The 14096-nt window shown below is 36.5% G+C and overlaps 1 long non-coding RNA gene across 2 annotated transcripts; it reads right to left on the bottom strand.

The window, feature by feature from the left end:
- Positions 1–6239: 6239 nt before the first annotated feature.
- Positions 6240–11535, bottom strand: LOC120080041. Of its 2 annotated transcripts, none has more exons than XR_005482397.1 (3): positions 10869–11535; positions 6998–7729; positions 6240–6298 (listed from the first exon to the last, which is right to left on the bottom strand). It is a non-coding gene; the product is annotated as an uncharacterized LOC120080041 (long non-coding RNA). The 2 variants fall into 2 exon arrangements; XR_005482396.1 differs by lacking the exon at positions 6240–6298 and having other exon boundaries at positions 6616–7729; positions 10869–10933; positions 11030–11525.
- Positions 11536–14096: the final 2561 nt, after the last annotated feature.

Raw genomic sequence — 14096 nt, 5'->3', positions numbered from 1 at the left:
AATTTGAAATTTTTGTTTTGAGAATGGTAAAATTCATTTGAAATTTTGGAAATTCATACCAAGAGTGTTCAAAACCCGATAACCCGACAATCCAGACTACTCAATCTAACACGGATTGGGTTAGATTTTATTTTGGATTGGATTGGGTTACAAATTTTTAAAAAATTAAATTCTAGATCGGTTCTCGAGTTGCTCGCATTATATAATATATATATATATATATATATATTATACAAAGCAAAAAACCGGTCCACGCCTCCATAGACGCTCCTTCGCGCTGACACCGGCCTGACAGTCCACGACTCCACGCCCCCACGGAGTCACGGACGGACGCTTGCTCTCGCTCATTATTATATATATGTATATAATATATATATATATATATATATATATATATTAAAAAAAACAAAGCTTGAAAAGAGAGAAGAAATAGAAAACCCTCGCCAGTCGCCCTTCCTCGGCCTCGCCCAGTCACCCTCACATCGCGAAACGAAAACGAAAACCCTCCTCTCAGTCTCACTTAGTCGCTTCGCTCGCCCTTGCCGAACGGTCCGAACTTCAAAGTTCGAACCCTCCTCTCAGTCTAAGTCGCTGGTTGAAGTAGCCCAGTCCCTTATGTTATCTACCACTTCCATCATACCTTTGGGAAGATGTGGTTCTCACTACTGCCCACCTCATTAATTGAATGCCCTCTCGTTCTTAATCTTCATACTCCTTTAGAATTGTTTAAAGAGTCCTTTCTAACTACTCGATTGATCTTTGATGTTCCTCTTCGGGTTTTTGGTTGTGTTGCTTTTGTTCACTCCCATGGTCCAAACCGTACAAAATTTACTCCACGTGCTCAGAAGTGTGTTTTTGTTAGATATCCACTCCATCAACGTGGATATAAGTGCTATCACCCGTCATCTCGTAAGTACTATGTCTCCATGGATGTCACCTTTCTCGAGGATCAATCGTTTTTCTCTATTAGTCATCTTCAAGGGGAGAACATAAATGAGGAGACTAACTGGTCATCTTATACTATTCCTTTAGGGTCAACGTCCATTCAAACCTTGTCTAACCCTAGTTCTGAGCATGATAGTTTGGTCCTTCCTACCAACCAAGTCCCTTGGAAAACTTACTATAGGAAGAATCTCAGGAAGGAAACAATGTCACCTGTTGAACCAGAACTGCCGGCTCCAGTGCAGAAGTCAGACCCGTCATCAGGTCCAGGTATGTATATTCCTGAAATTAATGATGTTGATATATGTATGGAGACTGATGAAGGCAGGCAAGACAAGAGAGAAGAAAGCAATAATACTGAAAGTGTGACAGAAGGGGAAACTGCAGAGAATGAAATGATTCTTGCTAATGATGATGTGGAGGATACTATTGAAGTTTCTGATACACAGATAGTCGATCATGGTGAGGAGCGTGGAGAAGTGAAAGAACATGATGCATCGTTGATCTTCCTATAGCTCTGAGGAAAGGCACTCGTTCATGTACTAAATACCCTATGCATAGTTACATGCCGTATAGTAATCTGACATCCGAGTTCAAAGCATTCACTTCTAGTTTGGACACTAAGGTGGTTCCAAATGACATAAGTGTTGCAATGAAAAAACCAGAATGGCGGTCTGTTGTTATGGAAGAAATAAGAGCTCTCGAGAAGAATAGAACTTGGGAACCGGTGGCTTTGCCTGAAGGGCACAAGATAGTTGGATGTAAATGGCTGTTTACTATAAAATACAAGTCAGATGGGACGATTGACCGGTACAAGGCTAGACTCGTTACAAGAGGCTTTACTCAAACCTATGGAGTGGATTATTCTGAAACCTTTTCACCTGTGGCTAAACTTAATACTATCCAAGTGCTCTTGTCAGTCGCTGTGAATAAAGATTGGCCTCTACACCAACTTGATGTTAAAAATGCTTTTTTGAATGAGAAACTTGAGGAGGAAGTATAGTCAATTCAGAAACAAGGTGTGTAGATTGAGGAAGTCACTATACGGATTAAAACAGTCTCCAAGGGCCTGGTTTGATAGGTTCACAACTTTTGTGAAAGCACAGGGGTATGTTCAGAGGCATTATGATCACACTCTTTTTATAAAAAGATCGATATCAGGGAAGATAGTTGTTTTTATTGTCTATTTGATGACATTGTTTTATCTGGGGATGATGATGCAGAGATCATGAGGCTCAAAACAGAGATGACCCGAGAGTTTGAAATTAAAGACCTCAGGAAGCTAAGATACTTTCTAGGAATGGAAGTGTCTCGCTCAAAAAAAGGTATATCAGTCTCTTAACGAAAATATACTTTGAACTTGCTAAAAGAAACAGGTAGGACTGGGTGTAAACCTGTTGACACACCAGTAGAGTACAATGCGAAGCTCAGTGATAAGAATGATAGAGTTTCTCTTAATAAAGAAAGGTATCAGCGGTTAGCCGGGAAGTTGATATACTTGTCTCACACAAGACTTGATATTTCTTATGCAGTAAGTGCTGTGAGTCAGTTTATGCAAGCTCCTTGTGAGGATCATATGAACGTATCCTTCGATATCTGAAAGAAACTCCTGGTAAAGGCCTAATGTTCAGAAAAACCGATAAACGATCTATTGAAGCCTACACTGATTCTGATTGGGCAGAGTCTATTATTGATAGAAAATCGACATCTGGGTATTGTACGTTTGTTTGGGGCAATCTAGTCACCTGGAGAAGTAAGAAACAAGGAGTTGTTGCTAGAAGTAGTGTTGAGGCTGAGTATCGGGCCATGAGTCTAGGGATTTGTGAAGAAATTTGGTTGAAGAAAGTATTATCAAATCTTCAACAAGATAATAAGCTTCCGATGAAATTGTTTTGTGATAATAAAGCTGCCATCAGTATTACAAATAACCGGTTCAACATGACAGAACTAAACACGTAGAGATAGACAGACACTTCATTAAAGAGAGGTTGGACAGTGGAAACATATGCATCCCTTATATTCTTTCAAATCAACAAGTTGCTGATGTACTTACAAAGGGTTACTGAGACAAAGCTTTGATTATTGTGTAAGGAAGTTGGGCCTTGTCGATATTTATGCTCTAACTTGAGAGGAGTGTTGAAAAAAGGGTTATTAACCTAGGGGCGTTTATGTAATTGTGTAGACCCCTAGGGTTTTCTACTGTCTATTTATACAGTGTGTCTCTGTGTTTCAGTGTATCAAATTAAAAAGAATAAGAAAAAGTCTTTATATCGTAGTTTTTCTCCCTATACTAGGGCTTCAACGTAACCTTGTTGTTATTCTCTTCCTTAATTTTTATTTTTAACAGTAAGTTTTACTACCATAAGAGCAAATATTATTATTGCTTATAAATGATCCTCTTTGTTTAATGTATTTACAATTTTTTTCAGACATTGAGAAGTAAAAATACCAAAGATGAAGGGTGCTTTTGAATGTTATTACTGAACTTGGAATTTTATGTAATAGGCCAATAGTTATTATTAAACTTGGACTTTTTGTTTCTATTTTGAATATAGACTTTGAATATTTTGGGTAGAGACTTTGAACTTGAACATTTGAATTGAATTATTTGAGAAAGTTTCTTTTGAAGTTTATATTGAATTTATGGTGGTTGTATTTTAATGTAAATGTCAAAATTTTGCATATATTATACGTTTTATTATTATTAAATTTTTATTAATTGATGTAATATATTTAAAATTAGTTCATTTTTGTAAATCTGAAGGTTTATTGACCCACAAAAATCAAATTATTCAATAGAAAAGGAAGTACAAAAAAAAAAGACAAAATTCAAAATTATAAAAAAAAAAAAAAGAAAAAAAAAAAGAACCGATGACCCAACCCGAAAATTTTGGGTTGAGTTGGGTTGACCCTTCAAAAATAAACCGATAGGGTTCATTATTAGCTAACTCAAATTTTTGAGTTGGTCCACAAAATTCTTCCAACCCGGCCCAACTCAGACCATGTCACCTCTAATTCATACCATTATAAAAACATAAATTATATTAAAATTTTAAAAGATTACGTCGGATGTCCCCAAAGGGATATAAATTTATAAGTTTACATAATGATTTGATATACAAGATAATCGAATTTGAATAAATTTTGAAAAGATATAAGATTTGGTATTATTGTGGATTAACTGACAAATCATTAGAAGAGTCAAATTGATGATTCAATGATGACTCAAGTCTAAGTGGTCGCTGATGTGGAACTCCGTGTTTTCTCTCAAATATCAGATTGGTTCTTCTAAAAGGGATTCTTATTATTCGTTCTGTTATCATTCCATCTATCATCTTGTGCCACATATATTGGTTGTTTCATTTTCAGTTTCTTTGTCGATTATTTTGTTATCCCCTTGTTCTTTTGTAATTATATATAATCCTCCTCTCTATATCTCCATGGATTATTGAATGAAATTGTGAATACATTCAATTACTCTCTTAACAAGAAGTTCATATCATTTCTTCTATCTCATAATTTTCTTAATTTGGTATCAGAGCTTTTCCATGGCCATCGTCAATCAATCTTCTGCTTCCGTTTCATCTCCGGTCGCTCCGGCAGGAATGAAAACTCTGCCACTCGATCAGCTACTCAATCAAATCACCTCTCTCAAGATGGATAGGAAGAACTTTCTTCTTTGGCAGAACTTAGCATGCCAATCCTCTGCAGCTATCAATTGGAGGGTTATCCAAATGGTGATAATCTCTACCCTAGTAAAAATATTAAAGGATCATCAATGGCGAGGGGTCTAGCACTGCTGAAAGTGAAGAAATGTCGAACCCAACTTATGAAACTTGGGTTGCTATTGATCAACTTATTTTTGGATGGCTATACAACTCAATGTCCCAAGAAATAGCAACCCAGTTCATGGGTTTTCAATCAACACACAGTTTGTGCAATCTAGAGCTAAAATTGATCATCTAAAGTGTCTTTTTCAACAGACATGGAAAGGATCGATAAAAATGGAAGAGTATCTAGCTATGATTAAAAATACTCTGACAGACTTGCCTTTGCAAGTAACCCCGTTCTGGTAAGCAAGATTAGATAGAAATGAAGGGAAAATGAAGACTTTTAAAATATAACCTGATCCATCCAACCTGATATGTATGGTGGAATCAAATTGATTTTGACTTCAAGCATTAGATCGCCAGTCTCAGTTAAGGGGAGTCATGAACAGAACTGGTTCAAAATCACGATCAATTCCTTTTTCAAATCCTATGGCAGCTGCACGAGCCCTTCCTGCATGCCATAAATGACCTACGAATAGGAAGAATCATAAAACAAAATTAGAGGTAGCTAACCAACTTCTAGGAGAGACATCTTGTTTCCTAAGTGTTCTCTGGTCTCGATGAAAACTATAACCCTGTAATTGTGTCGACTCAAAGGAAATGTGATATCAGTTGGGCTGATATGTAGTCTGATCTTCTCTTTTATGAATAGAGACTTGAGTATTAGATGACGATGAAGATAGGTCTGTCCAATTTGTCCCTTAATACTAATGTTAATCCTTCTATTAATATGGTGCAAAATACTCAGCAACATCAGCATCTAAATCAAGAAGCGCAATGAAACCAAAACGTTGGTTCCAAAGGGAACAATATTGGAGAGAGAAATAGATGGAATAATGCCTCCACAAATCGTCCCTTATGTCAAATTTGTAGTAGGTTGGAGCACACTACTGACATTTGTTTTCTTCAATATAACCCAATGTTGAATAATGCAAAAAAAACACAAAAGAGAATTGAATCCACCTATACTGTGGCTGTCATTCAGAGTAAAGGCTTTCTTCAACCTGCTCAAAACTTATCTGCATTCCTAACTAATTCTGCTATAGAAAATCTTGAGTGTGTAGTTGATCAATGCTGGTATGCTGATAGCGGGGCTTTAAGCCATGTTGCAACCAGTCCAAATTACATCACCTCTTGCTCTGGATACACAAGTAATGAAAAACTTGTAATTGGAAATTGTAACGACCCAACCGCCTAGGACTTAAGTTAGGCCGTTACTAAATACATGCATGCATGAAACTTAAAACGACACCCTTTTATGGTGCAATAAATACTAAATAAATAAGGTAAGTTAAAAAATCCTTCATTAAATTAAAATATTAAAACAAATAATAAGGTAACTATAAATCATAAATGATAATAATAAGTATGAATTACAATTCTTAATAGTAAGTTTCAAACAACAAAACTGAAAGTTAAAAAAACATGGAAAGAAATCTAAATATCATGAGCGAAAGCATAAAACTAGTCCTAGTGGCTCGATCACGAATTCCGCTTGTCAATCGCCGGTGCATCTCTACCTTTACCTAAAACAAAAACATAAGAAAGAATGAGTATAAAATACTCAGTAAGTAACCCATTACTGGGGTCGGGCTAGGCATCTATGTCCTCTAGATGCCTACCCCTAGTGAATCCCGAAGGAAACATAATATCTGGTGAATCTCGAAGGAAACACAATCTCTGGTGAATCCCGAAGGAAACACAATCTCTGGTGAATCCCGAAGGAAACACTATATCTGGTGAATCCCGAAGGAAACACTATATCTGGTGAATCCCGAAGGAAACACAATATCTGGAGAATCCCGAAGGAAACACAATTTGGTGAATCCCGAAGGAAACACAATCTGGTGAATCCCGAAGGAAACACAATATCTAGTGGGCATCTAACTAATCAGTAAAGACACTATCACAGTCACAACATCATAATTATCACAACATGGTTCTATAACATACATATATACCTCAACATCCTGGCTTTACAACATGCATATATGTCTCAATATCCACATATCAAATACAACCTCATTGAATCAAGTATCATCTCATACTAGCATGCAAGTATCTACGTACACAAATAAATCTTTCAGATCATCATACAAGAACATATATCGGTCATACGATACTATCCGTCTATCATGTTATCGTTTTGTCATAATATTCATCTATCATGCTAGCATATATCTAGTGCCTAGCCCGTGGGCAGTTCCAGTAGTAGGATTACTTACCTGAAATCGCAATTCTCAAAATTAATCCAAGCAATATTTCCTTGAACACAGTTGGAAGACCATAATCCCTCCTATAATATAAATTACAATGTTTAATTTAGCATATCTGGCACAAAACAATAAATCCAATGCTTGCAACTTATTCTTTAGGGTCTAATTGAATTTAACAAATTACCAAAGGTCCTCAAATTAAGCTTAACAAAAGTTGTGGTTTGGTTCAAGTTCAGTTCCAAAGCTCGATTTATGTGTCTGTGTCCAATCTGAGCATAAATAAAAACCAATATTTAATAACTAAATTTTCAACAATTACCCTAAATCCAAAAGGACCAAAGGTACCAAAACTTACCAAACCAAAATCAAACCTTTGTAACACCGTACAACATGCTTTCAATCTTCAACCTCCACTAAAACTCGAATCTATGACCCAAATATAATGGATTTTATCAAAATTAACCCAAAATCAAATGGGTAATCAAGATCCATTCACGAAAATTCATAAAACCCACCAAGATCTTACCCAAAACCAAGCTTTCCGACGAAACCCTCAAATCCAGCAAGCAAAAGTAGAAGTCCGTCGCGGTGAATAGCAGTTTAGTGGGGGAGACCTTCGTTGGTGGTGGTGCGCTGGGCCAGGATCCGGACTAGGGGTGAACGACTATTGCAACTGCAAGCTGCGGACACACGCTTCTCGACCCGGATGCACGATGCCGACGACAGCAGATCACACGGCACCTGAGCAAAACGCGACTGACGGTAGGTACTCTTAATGGTGACTTGGTTGCAGTTAGCGGTGAGAAAGAGATAAGAAAAGTATGGGTCGGTTGAGGGAAGGATAAGTGGAAGAAGATGACCTCCTAGGGATTTGTGCGACTCTAATGGCTTAATTGGCTTCCCTTACTTTTAATATAAAATAAACATATTTAATCCCTTTCCTTTTTCCTCTTGAAATTCACAATCTTTTTGGTATTTCAAATCCCAATATCTTTTCAAAATTCTAAAATAAACCAAACTTTCTAATTTTAATTCAATTTCCAAAATTAAATCAAAATTGAAGCCATTTGACATAAATTTTAAATGTTTTTCCTAATCAAATTTTAAATTACAAAATTCTTCTCAAATCAAATATTAAAATTTAATTATCCTCTCACAATAATTCAATTTAACCTCCAAGAATCCAAAATTTTCCTAAAATACTACAAAATAATTGAATTCAAATTACGAAGAAAAAAAATTGGGATGTCACAGAAATGGTAGTAAGTTACCAGTCTCCCATATAGGCATCCAGAACGCTTGAAGACAGATTGCTCATTTTTTGCTGCAAAACGGGGTAGTGTTGCTACGCTTTGGATTTTGACGCGATTTATCCCTCGCGTGCCTCACACAATGGAGTGTCAAGCACCAGTGTCACGTCTCAAGTGCAACGCTTCTTGGCTTTTTCTATGACTTAGCGATGCAACGTTGACCCCAGTGTCACGACACTACCCCGCAACTATAAATAGATTTCTTTCATTTTTGCTGAAGAAGGAAAGCACAATTTTAATGGAGGCTGGAATTTCTCTCTGTATCAATTAGTCTCTAGGGTAATTTTGTTTCCTATCTAGGTTAGATTTTGATTTCTTTTTTATTTGTAATCAATAACTTGTAATTCTTTATGAATTTGTCTATGGATTTGTGAATAATTCAATCTTGTTTCTATTTCAAGAGTTCTTGCAAATTATTTTGAGTTTTCTACTTTTCTTTATTATTAACAACTTCAATTTGAGCATTCTTGAATCTGTTTTTAATTCTTGAAGCATGTTGAATGATCTATATCTTGAACATGTTTAGCCTAGATGCTTGGTTTTGTAATTTTCACTCATGACTGAATATATTACTTTTAATGTGTTCGATACAATGTCTAGTTAAGACCTTTAAGAGGCAATAGTAATTGTGTGTTGAATGGCTGACTATCCTAGGACGCACTAATTGCTAGATTTGGAGAAAATTCAGTTAATTGAGTAAACTATCTTAACAATTAATCAACGCAATTGAATCCTAGAACTTAATGCGCATGTTGTCTCTTCTATATGACTGCTAAGGAACTCAATAGAGGTAGAAACATGTAGATAGATTAGAGTTAGAGCTATCCTAACTTAATCGTAGATACTAAACTCTTTAGCCACGAGATCTACCATCCGTTAACTGTCAGGAGACCAACAACTGAACTCTTCTTACCACAGATATATTTCTGTATCCATCGGATATAACCAATCATGAGTACAATGACCCTTCATAGATGCTCGTAAGTACAGTTAGGCCAATTTATCGTTTTGCCCATGTAGTTACATCTCATTCCTCTAATGAACAATACAACATAGTCCTACTATGTGTGAACACCATTCGAGCTAAAAGAAGATGTGTGGCACCATATCGTTCAAGCCCTGGAATTATCCCTTAAGGGAGCTATCTATCTACTTGTCCCTCGGGGAAGGAGTGAATTCCATCTTGTGTAGCTGAGTTCCTAGCTCGAAAATCAGACGAATCCCCAAAATGGTAGGTTTGAATCAGCGACCTGGCACTTGCACTCATACAAATCAAAGGACGTCGTCAATGGTAGGAGTTCCCAACTCACTCATGTTACCTATGGTCATCCTAGTGAAGTGAAGGCTCTATCATCAATAGTGTTATATAATAAGATGTTAACACTTCGTGGTCAAGTCTTATATAAACTCTTTGTATAGAACGCCCCCGCTCGCATGTCCCCAACACGAATGATCACGATCTGACCAGCTGTGACAAGTCACAACAATTATGACCATTCCACAAAGTGGGCCGCATCCGTAGTGTTACCAGGATAAGATTTCCCTCTTATATCCATATATTACAGACATAATCCACTTGTATGTCACCACATACATGCTTAAGTTACAGACAGATAAATAGGGATTTTATGTTTATTGGTTTGTAGCAAAGCAAATAACCTCTGGTGACATAACCTCTAGTGAATCACGAAGAAAACACAACCTCTGGTGGATCTCGAAGAAAACACAACCTCTGGTGAATCCCAAAGGAAACACCACCTCTGGTGAATCCCGAAGGAAACACCACCTCTGGTGAATCCCGAAGGAAACACCACCTCTGGTGAATCCCGAATGAAACACCACCTCTGGTGAATCCCGAAGAAAACACAACCCTTGGTGGATCCCGAAGGAAACACAACCTCTGGTAAATCCCGAAGGAAACACAACATCTAATGGGCATTTAACTAATCAGTGAAGACACTATCATAATCTCAACATCACAGATATCACAACGTGGTTCTATAACATACATATACACCTCAACATCATGGCTCTACAACATACATATACCTCTCATCATCCTAGTTTCATAACATATATATACATCTCATCATCCCCAGATTCAGTAGGATCTCCAAGAATAATAATATACTCAAATTATGCTAGCATTCAAACATCTCTATGCGCATCTAGTCTTTTAAATCCTCGTGTCAGTAAGGCATACATAAACATAAAACCATAAATATATCCTCAGTAAATCATAATTATCCATAACTGACCCTAGTCCTTTCAAACCTCAATCAATGAAGGCATACATGAATATTATGTTAAATAATGATACTCTATAAATCATAATTATTAATAACTAACTCTAGTCCTTCCAAACCTTAGTCAAGGAAGGCATACATAAATATCATGTTAACTAATGATCCTCTATAAATCATAATCATCATGGTCTGGCACTAGCGCATACATGAATTTCTCCCGCCTTAGACAAGCCCAAGATTTAACCTAAGGACAACATAATTTTAACATCAGCCTTTACCAACACTTTCAAACCAAAATCCATTCATCTACTCCATAACACTTACCCAAATGTCTAAAGAAATGGCTTCGAACGAGTTCGGCAACTAACCAAAATTCTTGAAGCTTGATTCTAGCATCAAGACATCAGAAACAAACCAAATCTTAAATCGAAATTCAATGGTTTTCAGAACCTCCAAGAAACCCATAAAAGGTAGCACAACCTTACCTAAGGTCAAAAATTCTGGCGACTAGCCACGGGTTCCAGTTGCTGTGATGGGCTGAAGAAGAGAACATCAGCCAGGCGTGACGAGCGGAGCGAGGACGGCTGTTGTGGTGGTGTGCTTCGACGGAGACGGCGAAGACTAACAGCGTCGTACAGTGAGACGGGGATCGTGCGGCTGGGGCTTGAACAGATCTTGGCAGCGACTTCGGTGGTCGGTCGACGAGCACAAACAGATGACCCAGTCGGTGGCTAGATCTCACAAGGACAAACAAGCGACAAAGGTCTCTTGCGCGGCGCGACTAGGTAGACGAAGCGACACGGACGTGAGCTGTTAGGTGTCATAGCTGTGCGGACGCGGGCGACTGTGTTTCTGCAGAGGCACGGTGCGCGGCGGATGTTCGACTTCCGATCTGGGCGGTGGTTAGGGTCTCGGCTGGAGGGAAAACATAAGGGGGAAGAGGTTTTAGTAGAAGAAGAAAGGGGAAAGGGATAAGAATATAAAATAAATAAAATAAAATAAAAATATTTATTTTATTCTATTGTATTGTATTTTATTTTATGTTATTTTATTTCTTCCCTTCAATACTTATTCCCTTTTCCCCAAATGACTTCAATTTTCGACAATAACTCCAAAATTAAATTCAACTGACAAAAAGTCCAAATTTCACAATTTTCTTTGATTAAATAATTAAACTGAAATATCCCTTTATTAGTAATTACAACTCAGTAATCTAATTAAATTTCAAAAATTTCAAAAATGTTCTCGAATATTACAAAATACTTAAATTACATTAGAAACAAAATTCGGGATGTTACATTCTTCCCTCCTTAAAGAACTTTCGTTCTCAAAAGTTCATTCCTAAAAAGTTCTGGGTAATTAGCTCTCATCTCATCCTCTCACCTCCAGGTAGCCTCTTGAACTGGTGATTCTACCACAAGAATTTCACATGGCGTAATGTCTTTACCTCTCTGGCAAGAATTTCTACAGGTTTTCCCTCGTAACTCAAGTTATCATTCAACTGCAATGGCTTTAAGTTGTTGTTCTAGACTTGCCTTTAAAACAAGATGGTTGTATTTGGACCAAAGTTTGTCCTATCAGAGTAATAAAGAAAATTAAGTTGATATGACGTTTCTAAGAGTTTAAAGGTTCTAAAGAAATCTAAAGACTAAGTATTCAATTTTTTATGAAATTAAAAGGAAAAGAAAGTTTCTTTTGAAAAATGAGTTTTAAAATTTTGTTTGAAAAACTTTGAATGTCTAATATTTTGTTTGTATTCTTACTAGAAAGAGCGTGTCATCAAAATTTCATCAATAAGAATCAAGAGATTATTCTGTTGCAAATTTTTAGTGCCATTTTGCTCGAAGTTGGTGAAGAGGGTTCAAGTATATGAGGGATTAGCTAAACGCAAGCCCAATTCGACTTGGTATGCATTCCCTTCATTGAAGATTTTGAGTCTGTTCCAGGAGCTACTAATCACGTATGTTCTTCCTATCAGGGATTTGATTCATGAAGTCAATTGGTAGTTGGAGAGATGACTCTTAGAGTTGGTACTGGTGAGGTTGTTTCAGCTGTTGTCGTAAGCAGGCTTAAGTTATTTTTGGACAAGAAACGATATATGTTATTGGATGACGTATATGTAGTTCCTAATAAGAGATGTCCATGGGGCGGGGCGAGGGCGAGACCGGGGATCGAGTTCCCACAGAGAAATTTTTCCCCGTTATTGTTTTTTTGTAAAATGCCAATTAATTTAAATCACTAATCTGAGCAAATTTTAATTAAATAATTAACTTTATCACTAAATTTTTTATTATAGTTAGTTTTATATGAAAATTTGAATTTAAAGATAAATTGCTCAAATTTTGGCCTAAAAAGCTAATTTATTTTTTTTAGAAGAAAGAGACAAATATAAATCAAATTATTCACTATATAATCTAAATTTAAACATATTCATTATCTTTCCCAATAAATAATCAAATTTGAAATTTAAATATAATATTTATATAATAATAATAATAACATAACATTAGATAACTATACTAAATAAATATGTAAAAGCTAATCGAGGCGGGGATGGGAAATGAGGCAGGGTCGGGGACGAGGAATGCATTCCCCATCCTCGCCCCCGTTTAGCTCACGGAGATTTTTTTTCTCCATTTCTTCCCCCATTCCCTGCTTAATCGGGGAAACCCTGCCCCCATGGGGAAATTGTACATCTCTATTCCTAATATCAAGAGGAACTTAATTTCCGTTTCTCGTCTGATTGAACAAAATTTCTTATCATTCTCAGAAAATAAAATGTTTTTTTAAAGAACTGAATGGAGCTAGGCTTTGGTTCAATGGAAAGTAACTTGTATGTACTAAGGCCGTTAGTTACAAAAGCCGTGTTAAATATTGAAATGTTCAATACGACAAAAACTGTTAAAAGACCGAGAATTTCTCCTAAAGAAAATGTGCAAGATTAAACAAATGACCTTTTGCTAGAAAAGATTATAGAGCTAAAGAGATCTTAGAGCTTATATATTCAGATCTCTACAGTCTGATGAATGTAAGAGCACGAGGAGGGTATGAATATTTCATCTCTTTCATAGATGATTATTCTAGATGTGGGTATTTATACCTAATGCAACACAAGTGTAAAACATTTGAAAAGTTCAAAGAGTGCAAGATTGAGGTTGAAAACTTGTTATGTAAAAAGATAAAAACACTACGATCTGATTGTGGTGGAAAGTATATGAACTTAGATTCTAGAACTATATGATAGAACATGGAATTACGTCTCAACTCTCAGCCCCTGGTACACCTCAACAGAATGGTGTATCAAAAAGGAGAAATAGAACCCTGTTGGACATGGTTCGATCTACAATGAGCTATGCAGTAGAGACTGTTGTTTATATGTTGAACAACATCCTTCAAAGAGTGTTTCTCAAACACCTTTCGAGTTTTAGAGAGGTCGTAAGTGTAGTTTATGCCACTTCAGAATTTGGGGATGTCCAGCCCATGTGCTAATAACAAATCCTAAAAAGTTGAAACTTTGTTTAAAAGTATACTTATTTGTAGGCTACCTCAAGG

This window comes from Benincasa hispida, chromosome 6 (assembly GCF_009727055.1).
Source record: "Benincasa hispida cultivar B227 chromosome 6, ASM972705v1, whole genome shotgun sequence".
Taxonomy (NCBI): domain Eukaryota; kingdom Viridiplantae; phylum Streptophyta; class Magnoliopsida; order Cucurbitales; family Cucurbitaceae; genus Benincasa; species Benincasa hispida.
The sequence above is the reverse complement of the archived record's forward strand: the minus strand, read 5'-3'. Positions and strand labels throughout refer to the sequence as shown.